At 41.7% G+C, this 10,343-nt stretch overlaps 1 long non-coding RNA gene across 1 annotated transcript; it reads right to left on the bottom strand.

Annotated features, from left to right (window-relative positions):
- Nucleotides 1-1,031: 1,031 nt before the first annotated feature.
- On the bottom strand, nucleotides 1,032-10,098 carry LOC125107833 (uncharacterized). Its single transcript, XR_007129666.1, has 3 exons — nucleotides 7,359-10,098; nucleotides 3,749-3,895; nucleotides 1,032-1,988 (listed from the first exon to the last, which is right to left on the bottom strand). It is a non-coding gene; the product is annotated as an uncharacterized LOC125107833 (long non-coding RNA).
- Nucleotides 10,099-10,343: the final 245 nt, after the last annotated feature.

The raw sequence follows: 10,343 nt of genomic DNA, 5'->3' as shown, positions 1-10,343 counted from the left end.
TTTCAGGCAGGCAGGTTGAGCTAGGAGTGATAGCCAATGGATGTGTCTCTGTCTCTCCCTAATTCCCACTCTGAGCAGACCCAGGCCCTGGAGCTCCTGTGAGTCTTTGGCCCAGGGTAAGGTGCTTCATTCATTCCACCTGCCAATAGTCACTGTTCCCTTAACGAGCAGTTTCCAGAGACTAAGACTCAAATTTCTCCTCTGGAGAACAGGGAGCCCAGAATGGGCCATCTAACCTCACAGATCAGATCTGGATAAAGACTAGCCCAGTCTTCCAGGGTCAGACCAAGCCTTTTTCTGACATCTGTTCAAGGACCCAGCAATTACCCTAAATATCCAGAACAACTCAAAAGAAGCCCTAAACTGACTCCTTCTTTGGAGTCATAACCGTGGAGGATGTCAACGTATATTATAAAGGCAGTTTAGAATGAGATACTAAGAACTCTAAAGCAGTGCCAGGAATTCAAAACAAGGCCTCTTTATTCAAGATGTGTTCACAGAGCCACTGGGAAGTACGGAGACTGAAATCAGAGGCACTAAACAAAGAGGCCAAAATCAGACTCTGGGAGCTGGCAGCCCCAGGCATCAGTCCTGGCTCCACAACCATGGGCAAGTTGCCTAACTCACAGCATTTTACTTTTCTCTTTTACAAAATGGAGATAAAAGTGGTTTACTTCACGGCACTTGGGTGGCTCAGTCGGTGAAGTGTCTGCCTTTGGCTCAGCTCATAATCCCAGCGTCCTGGGATCAAGCCCCTCCTGGGGCTCCCTTCTCAGTGGGGAGTCTCCTTCTCTCTCTCACTGCTCGTTCTCTCTCAGATAGATAAATAAATAAATAATTGAAAAATAGTGATTTTATTTCACCAGATTTTCTAAGGACTAAATTAATATATTCATCTTAAAATGCCTAGAATAGGGGCACCTGGGTGGCTCAATGGGTTAAAGCCTCTGCCTTCAGCTCAGGTCATGGTCTCAGGGTCCTGGGATCCTCAAGGTCTCTCTGCTCCGCTGGGAGCCTGCTTCCCCCTCTTTCTCTGCCTGACTCTGCCTACTTGTGATCTCTCTCTTTGTCAAATAAATAAATAAATAAAATCTTTTTAAAAAATGCCTAGAATAAAGAAAGTACATAATAAAAATTAGCTATTATTATTAGATGCTGAAATGAAAAAGGCCCAGGTCCCCCAAGTAGTTGATTAACATTGTTTTCCAGCAGGAACAGGATGGGGCCCCAGAAAGTTCCCTGGGGAAGACGGAACAAGTTGAAGTAAGAATGAAATTCTTTTGAATTCAATAAACATATCTTTGTTTACCTTTATAGAAGGCAAACAAACAGAAAGGCCTCTAGGCAAAAGGAAGTAATAGTGTATTGGTGGTGACAAAAATGTGCATGAACACCAGTGTTCAAAGCATCATGTCATGTCAACTGTAATCAATTTGGGAACCTAGAGGAAGAATGTGTCAGTAAGATGGCTGGAACCATCTTAATCAACTTTCCATTGTCGACACCTCCAGAGTCTGTGACAGTGACTTATGCATGGCAGTTGCCAAATAAATGGTCGTTCATCTGTATTGAATTCTGACATGATGTATTGAATTCATCATCATGTGAGCAGTAGAATCACGACTAAAAACTGGGGTTGTGGACTCAGATCGTCTGGACATGAATCCAAGTTCTTATGAGATCTCAGACTTGCCCATGTTACTCTACCCTTCTTTTTTCCTGACAGCAATGGTTTCACAGGGTCTTTGTGAAAATTGCATGAAGGAATCTGTGTAAACTGGTAACTGGAATATAATAAATGATGGGTGATTGGCAGCTGTCATGATTATAGCTTGAAATGGACCTTGAAGAATGAGTTAAAGCTGTAAGATTAACTAATCTCATTACAGAAGAGTTGGTGATGGAGAATATAGTGAGCGGCTGAGGGGGAGGCTGGAAGAGGAGGTAGTGAAAGTCTGAAATATCATTTAGGACCAGATCCAAGAGACCTGCAAAAACAAAACAAAAACAAAAGAGTTGCGTCATTATTCTGCCAGCAAAATAAGGTCATTGGGGTTGTTTCATCAAAGATGGTCATGGTAAGACTTAACCAGACAAACCTGTCCAGACAAAAAGCAGGTCAGCTATGGCTCTGCAGGGGCAAGGGCTACTGCGGGTTGAGCAGGGTGGTGGCCTTAGGCTTGTAAAGGATACAGATATTAAAGATATTACCAAGATGCAGTTAAAGGGTGGCTGATTGGATGTGGGGAAGGCAGCCCCACTTGAGATAAGTGTATGTTCACAAGAGTTGGCCTTGTAGGCTTTTAGTTCCTCTAGGACATGAATTTCCAGAGTCCAAACCCTAATGCTAAAAGTCAAAAGAAGAGGACAGAGAGGAGAATGCTAATTCCTGGGATTCGGCTAAGAGTCTTGCCTGGTGGTGAATGAACAAGGAAACAAACACACGGCAGTCACACCAAAAATGGATTTCATTGGGTTCGAATGAAGGTTGTTTTTTTTTTTAAAGATTTTATTTATTTATTTGACAGACAGAGATCACAAGTAGGCAGAGAGGCAGGCAGAGAGAGAGGAGGAAGCAGGCTCCCTGCTGAGCAGAGAGCCCGATGCGAGGCTCGATCCCAGGACCCTGGGATCATGACCTGAGCCGAAGGCAGAGGCTTTAACCCACTGAGCCACCCAGGTGCCCTCGAATGAAGTTTTAAGTCCCTTGTTTTCTTTGGTGCTAATATACATCCTCATGGGAAATTTTGAGACTGGTTACAATGGTTTTGTCTGTTCAATATTTTGGCTAAGGTCAGACCCTTTTAAGTTATTGGGGTATAGGGGAGTGGTTACATCAATGAATTGATAAGAAATAAAACAGTTAAAACAACAACCACCTCAAACCCATTAGGATGAACACTATCAAAGAAACCAACACAGAAAATAGCAAGTGTTCACAGGACGTGGAGAAATTGGACACACACACTTATGGGATTGCAAAATGGTGCAGCCATTATGGAAAACAGTATAGAGGTTCCTCAAAAAATTAAAAATAGAACTACCATATAATCTGGCGATCTTACTTCTGGGTATATATCCCAAAGAATTCAAAGCAAGATCTCAAAGAGATATTTTCACAACCTGGTTCATAGCAGTATTATTCACAATAATTAAGAGATGGAAGCAACCCAAATGTCCATCAATGAGTGAGTAGATAATGAAGATATGGTATATACATACAGTAAAGTATTATTCAGCCTAAAAAAAGGAAGTCTTGTCACATGCTATGAACAAGGTCACATGGATGAAGCTTGAAGACACTATGCTATGCAAAACAACCTAGTTACAATAAGACCAATACTGCATGATTCTACTTCTAAGAGGTATCTAAAATAGTCAAACTCTCAGACACAGAAAGTGGAGCGGTGTTTGCAGAGGCTGGAAAGAGGGAGAAATGACCGTTGTTGTTTATTGGGTATAGAATGAAAGTGTCAGATGGTAAAAGTGTTGAGATAAATGACAACACAGGGTTGCAAAAAATATGTTTAATTCCCTATTTTCTTCCACCAAAGTAAGCAGTCTTTAGGAAAAGAGCAAGCGCTATTCATATTTGTACCCCAGACAGAGATTCCTTGTTGTCTCTGATACCCATTCTCCCTGCCTCTCCTAGATGACAGTTCAATATGAAGACTGCATTTCCCAGAGGACATAAGCAGAAGTAATATGTGCAACTTCTAAGTTTTGTCCTAAAAGGGAAGAGGCATACCTTTCACATCCATCTTCCCCCGCTTTCTGCTGTATGAGATGTGGGTATGGTAGTAAATCATCTTGAACCACCTGGATGAGGGTGACATTGTAGGGATGGCAGAGAAGATACAAGGAAAGGATCCTGCATTCCTCTGAACCTTCTCTCCTGTTAAGGGGTTGACAGCATAGTGTTAGTGTGGGATACACCCTCAGTGTGTCCCAAGTGGCCCAAACTAATTTATATCCCAGCATCTTGCATAGCTCCTACAAATTGCTTCATAAAGATGGAAGGAGACGGGGTGCCTGGGTGGCTCAGTGGGTTAAAGCCTCTGCCTTCGGCTCGGGTCATGATTCCAGGGTCCTGGGATCGAGCCCCACATCGGGCTCTCTGCTCAGCCAGAGCAGAGAGCCTGCTTCCCCTCTCTCTCTGCCTGCCTCTCTGCCTACTTGTGATCTCTGTCTGTCAAATAAATAAATAAAATCTTTAAAAAAAAAATGATTTGCTTCATAAAGATGGAAGGAGAGCGGGGCACCTGGGTGGCTCAGTGGGTTAAGCCTCTGCCTTTGGATCAGGTCATGATCTCAGGGTCCTAGGATGGAGCCCCACATCTGCTCAGCAGGGAGCCTGCTTCCCGCCCCCCCGCCTGCCTCTCTACCTAACTGTGATCTCTCTCTGTCAAATAAATAAGTAAAATCTTAAAAAAAAGAAAAAGAAAAGAAAAGAAAAAAATTTCCAAGGTATGTGTCAGTAGGAGACATTTAGATGATGGCAAGACCATAGAAAGTGAAAGAAACTTTCCTTCAAGTGAGTCACGAACGCACCACTTTGGTTCCCCTGTGTTTCCATTTCTTTGTACCAAGTCAGTCTTTCTGTGACAACACTCTCCGATTTGGTCTTGCTTCACTTAGTTATTTATTTAGTGAAAGGCTTTGTTATTAAAGTCTTGTCTTAAATGAGGCAAGAATTTCCTTCTCTTTTTCTGAGATGCATGAGGTTTTAAATGTTTCAAAGAGCTTTCAAATCCAAATTTACTCGACACCAATTCTGAGGGATGGCCAGAGGACATATTATTAATGTCATTCTACAAGCAAGTGCACAGCACATCGCTGCCTCCATAAATAGTTATGTATTGGGCACTAGCCAAAGAAATAGAAATCCAAGATGGTAAGTGACTTGCTATGTCACAGCTAGTTCATGCAATGCCATGATGAAGATGGAAAGCCAAAGACTTCCCACATCTAATCACTCTAGACTGAATGAACAATAACTTCTGAAGAGCTTCAGTCAACTCATCAAGAATAACTTCCTCTGGAAATACTAGGAGGCATCCTAATTTTCATCCCTTCTGCTTGAAACCCAGAATGTCTCATGATCGGCATATTTCTCACCATTACTTATGAAGAAAAACAGAGAAGCACATTTTCTAATTATTTTATACTAGCTCCTGGAACTGGTATAAAATGGAACAGTGGGAAACTCAAGGAAAATTCTCATTCATTTCCAAGTAACCAAGGTCAATACTATAGGGAAACAAAACCTGCCACCTCAAAATGTGTCTCTTTGGCATTGCATTTTTTTCAGGTTGATTATTATTTTAAGAAACAAAAGACTCAAAAAGCTTTTCTTTTTGCCTCTACCCTAACTACCTAAAAAAATTTTAGATGGAGGATTTACTCCTGGTAGGGAGTTATCACCACAGATAACTATAGTAAAATATGAATTAGGTGTGGTAGATGGGGAGCAATTTGGCAAAATCTGTGTTAAAATTCCTCTCTATGTCCCATTGTTTCTGCACTGCCCAACAAACATTTGTTTACTGGAGATTTTTTCATCCTTCTGTGAACTGTCTTTCTTCCGTTGAAGTCACAGACTCCTATCCTCTTCTTTTTAACTCTGTTTGGTCATATGCCTGACTGCCTGGGGCCTCATATTCTCATAGAGCCTCTGTATGTTCTGTAATTTTCTCCTGTTAACTATCTCAGGTCAATTTAATTTTTAGACCACCAAAAGATCTTGAAAGGTATAGGGAAATTTTTCCTCTCCAATCATTCCACTCTTTGCTTCCATGAAAAGCAGCCCATCCATATAACAGTAAATATCTTGTTCATCTTCATTCTTTATGTTTATCTAGAAAGTTCTATGGCAGGCATGTAAGCTTGCACGTTCTCTTGCTTGAGACAGAAAAATATTTCATTGTGTAATCCATAAAAATATATTTTTTTAAAGCCACAGCAAGAATCCATGGAAGCTAGTCACAGGAAGTTTTCTGAAAGGAGATACAGATAGGCTTTTTGGCTTCTAGGGCCTTGTGATTTTGACTAAGGTGCCTCATCCAGCCATCCAGCTGGCCTTGTGTGTGCAGTTAATATCAATGATAAGGACAACTTGTGTTGCCTCTCAGCCACCAAGGAGCCTCAATGTATATTGTTTCCAAATCATAGTCCTCAAAAGCCTGGTCCACCTCTACTTCTTTCCTTAAGAACTTCCCTGATCTTTCTAGTAGCTCTCTAGATACATTACTTCTTAGACTCCCCCTAGTCCTTCTGCTGTCTCCCCTTCTCCATCATCCACAACTATATTTGATGTTGAATGATTTAGAGATTACTAACATCACTTCTGCTATTGGTTCATCTGCATGGCAAATACTGAGAGTTTCATTCCACTGGTCACTCCAGGTGTTTTCTTGTGTATGACTTCTGTGGTTAAACGTTTTACTCTTCTGGGCTAGTTACAGAGCCTGGCCCATGTGTTATATTTCTTTGCCCTTAGCAAGAGTGAATGGTCTTCCCCACCTGTCCTCTGCCCCAGTGGGACTCCAAGACCCTGACTGAGCAGAAGGCAGAACCGAGGACAAGGAGCTACAATCCTTCTGATTCTGTCACTTGCTCTTCCATTCTGCTAGCTGGAATCTCACCCACTGAAATCAATCCCTTTTTCTGCATCCTTAGCCAAGCTCTTCATATAATGGGAGCTGAATAAAATAATATTCATTGAATAAATAAGCCAATAAATCAAGAAGTTAAGTAGGTATTCTCTGTTCTCAATTCAGTGGGCCACTCTGGGACAGCCTTTCCGTGTGATACAGCAATGGGTACCCCCAAGCAAGAAAACTGCGTGCAACACAAGCCCAAACATGGGGAAGCCACAAAAAGAGCCCAGGAAGTTCAGGCATGAATTCTGTTTTCCATGCAAGAAACTAAAGATGGGTGATAAGGATGAGAATGAGAAAATGCAAGCAGCATTTTAAGTGAAACTGGAAAGCTTTTTGCCCTACCTACACTTGTTACTTCTAACTAGTTAGGGAAATATAATGGGAAATGCAGTGAAATGGTGCACCTGGGAACTCTGCTTGTGACCAGACATCCTAGATGTTTGTTAATGGAAGCTGGAGCCAAGTTGGGGGTGTCTTGCCCTTGAAATTAGCACAGGCCCTAATGTTGGCAGGTAGGATGTCTGATCAGGCTTCCTAAATGCAATTTGCATGGAAACCAAATGGAAAAACTGGTCCCCCAGTTTCTGAACTGGGAATCAGTGTTATAAGATGATACCGATAATTCCTTGCATTTAGACAGAACTTGAAGTTTCAGAACAGTTCCCAAGCAATTCCCAAACATAAGCATTATCTTACTTGAGTCTCTCAACAGTCCTCTGGGGTGGGTGTTATTCCAAATTTACTGAATATCTTTAGGACTTGATACTGCTTCTTTGGCTTCAGAAAAATGGGTCAATTCCTGCTTCCTTTTAACAAACAGATACTGAGCTCTTTGGCTCAATGGGTACCACCTTCATGTCCTAAAAAACAAAACCAAAAATAAAACAGGGAGTCAGCAGGGAAATCTCCTACGGTCTTGACGGAACTAGCTCATCAGGGCACTCACCAGTACTTCTCATGATTTCTGCGTGAACCAAAGCAGCCTGCAGTTGTCACAGTGGGGTCCCCATCTGTAAAATCCCAAAGACTCATAGAGTTTTAGAATAGAAATAAACTTAGAGATTATATGGCCCAATACCTTCACTTCAATTTGAAGGAACCTGAGGTCTAGAAAGGTAAGATGAGAGTGTCTAGGTTCCAATCCCAGCACTGTCCCTAAACTAATTCCTTAACATCTCTATGCCTCAGTTTTTCCAGATGCAACAAGGGAATAATAGTATCTACCTCCTATAGTGGTGCAGCTTGGGACAGAGCCAGAACACAGTAAGTACTGAGAATTTAGTAATCAGTAGAGTTGATACTATAATCCCACTGTTATCTTCTACCCAGCACAGATAGAAGGGTTGGGGGTTGGGATTAAAATCTGACTATAAAATATGACTCCCCAGTATTCTGTTCCCTACTGGACAGTTTCTATGAGAGGAGTTCTTCTGCTCTCTTTGAAGTGCCACAGGCATGACAAATAAATTCTTATTTTTCTCATCTAAATCCATAACTGAAACTGGATTCAGAGAAACCTTGAGGCAGAGGGTGTCTAAGAATGTGGTATCAGGAAGACATCTACCATTGCCCTCAAGAATGGCACAATCAGTTGATCTGGAATCTTTCTTAGTCATGGAGTTTCAGGCAGATGAGCTACAGTGTGGGGGAAATGGTAATTTCATGGATAGGATCAAAGTATACATGTTCTCCCTCTCATTTTTAGTGGCTGATTCCCCAATGTCCTCTCTGTGAAAAGGGATGAGAGGAGGTAAAACAAAATAAAACAAAAATCAGAAAGTCTGATATTTGAGAGTTATTGCAGACAAAGAAAAACACATTTACACAGGGTCTAGAGGGGAGGAAGATGGGGAAGAGGCAGAACACAGAGGATCTTTAAGGCAGTGAAAATACTCTATATGATACTATAATTGTAGATACATGTCATTACCCATTTATCCAAACCACAGCATGTATAGCACCAAAATGAGCCAAGAGAAAGCCCTAAGGTAAACTATGGACTCTAGATAATGGCGTAGGCCCATAAATAGTAACAATTGTCCACTCCAGTGGGGGTTGCTGATAATGGGAGAGGCTACACATGTGTGGGAGTAGGGGGCCTATAGGAAATCTCAATACCTCTACTTTTTGCTCAAAACTGCTTTGAAAAAAATAAATCTATTTAAATAAAGAAAGAAACTTAACACACCTAACTATAGAATTGGCTGATCCCTTCCCAAAGCCAGATGTCCCTGGGATAATACATTTAACGAGATACAGTTATTTCATTTGAAGGGAGACAGAGTAGCTAGACCTAGTACTAGAGAGATTCTCATCACAAAAGCCAGTCATGGTGTTCCAGAAATATTCAGGTACAGAAGCCCGTGAAATAGAGTCATAGAATATTAGACCACAAGAACCTGGAGAAGGTGGTCAGTCGGGCCAAATCCTCTTTGTTGTCCCCACAGCCTAGCCATAGACTTGCAGCTTAGTAGGTTCTCAAAGTCTGATAAAGAACAGGGAGAAACTGAGCCAGAACATTTATGAGATAATTAAGACTGCATTTGCCCCCTGGGGTATTGAGGTTCCATTTGACTCCATGGTCCAAAAGAATGAAATCAGATTCTGGAACCTGATGACCACATACCTCTTTGACCAGTGCCAGTCACCTCTACCTGCCTTGGGAGCATAGCCTTGTTTTCATCGTGCTCACACAGTAATCTTTTCCCAGATCCTGGGACTATTAGAATAAGCAGAAGCAGCTCAGATTTTCCAGCTCTCCTCTAGTCAAGAAGAGCCTTCTTTCCTTCAGGAAAAAACTTAGAAATAACGGAGGTGTTTGGGACAACACTAACACAAACATACTGTGTATCATTTTTATAAAACCATTCTTATGGTCTTGTTCTGGCCAAGGCCAAACTGAATGCCATTATCTATTATTGTTGTTGCTATTTCTTAATATTGTTGATTTTCTTCCCCTGTCCAAAGGCTGAGGTCAGAGACTTTAACAAAGGAGTCAGGAACTCACTAACAACCAGAGTAAACTTAGAATTTGGATTTTATCTCAGATTTTACCACTTACTGTCAACTTCACCTAGTTGCCCCCAGGAGGAAAGAGCATAATAACACTCTTCCCCTAAAGAATTATTATGATGATCTCCAGAGGGAAAGATGTACGTGGTACTCATTGTTATTAGTATGCAGGGCCCCCAACAGCTCGAGCTTGCAAACAGATTCTCACAGCCTCTCCGACCGCTGTTTAGATGACAGGTATAACAGGAATATTCTCTAACCAAGTTACACCATGTTCTTCTTCCAAGACTTTTTCTTTGTAACTCTGTATAACCAGAATCTACAGCTAATACATTACAGATACTCAAAAATCATTTCTTGTATGGGGACACCTGGGTAGCTCAGTCAGTTAAGTATCCAACTCTTGATTTCCCCTCAGGTCATGATCTGACCTGGTTCTGGGATGGAGCCCCACTTCTAGCTCCCTGCTCAGCAGGGGAGCCTGCTTCTCTCTCTCCCGCTGCCCCTTCTCCCACTTGTGTTCTCTTTCTCTCTAAAATAAATAAATCGTTTAAAAATTTTTCTTGTATGAATAAAATAATTAATGGGGTGACAAACAGATCACAAAGCTCAGCTAAACCCAGGAGGAGTGAGATGCAGGAAGATGTCCTTAAAGACCAGGCGAGGGAG

This window comes from Lutra lutra, chromosome 8 (assembly GCF_902655055.1).
Source record: "Lutra lutra chromosome 8, mLutLut1.2, whole genome shotgun sequence".
Taxonomy (NCBI): domain Eukaryota; kingdom Metazoa; phylum Chordata; class Mammalia; order Carnivora; family Mustelidae; genus Lutra; species Lutra lutra.
Note: the sequence above shows the minus strand (reverse complement) of the source record. Positions and strands in the feature narration are given on the sequence as shown.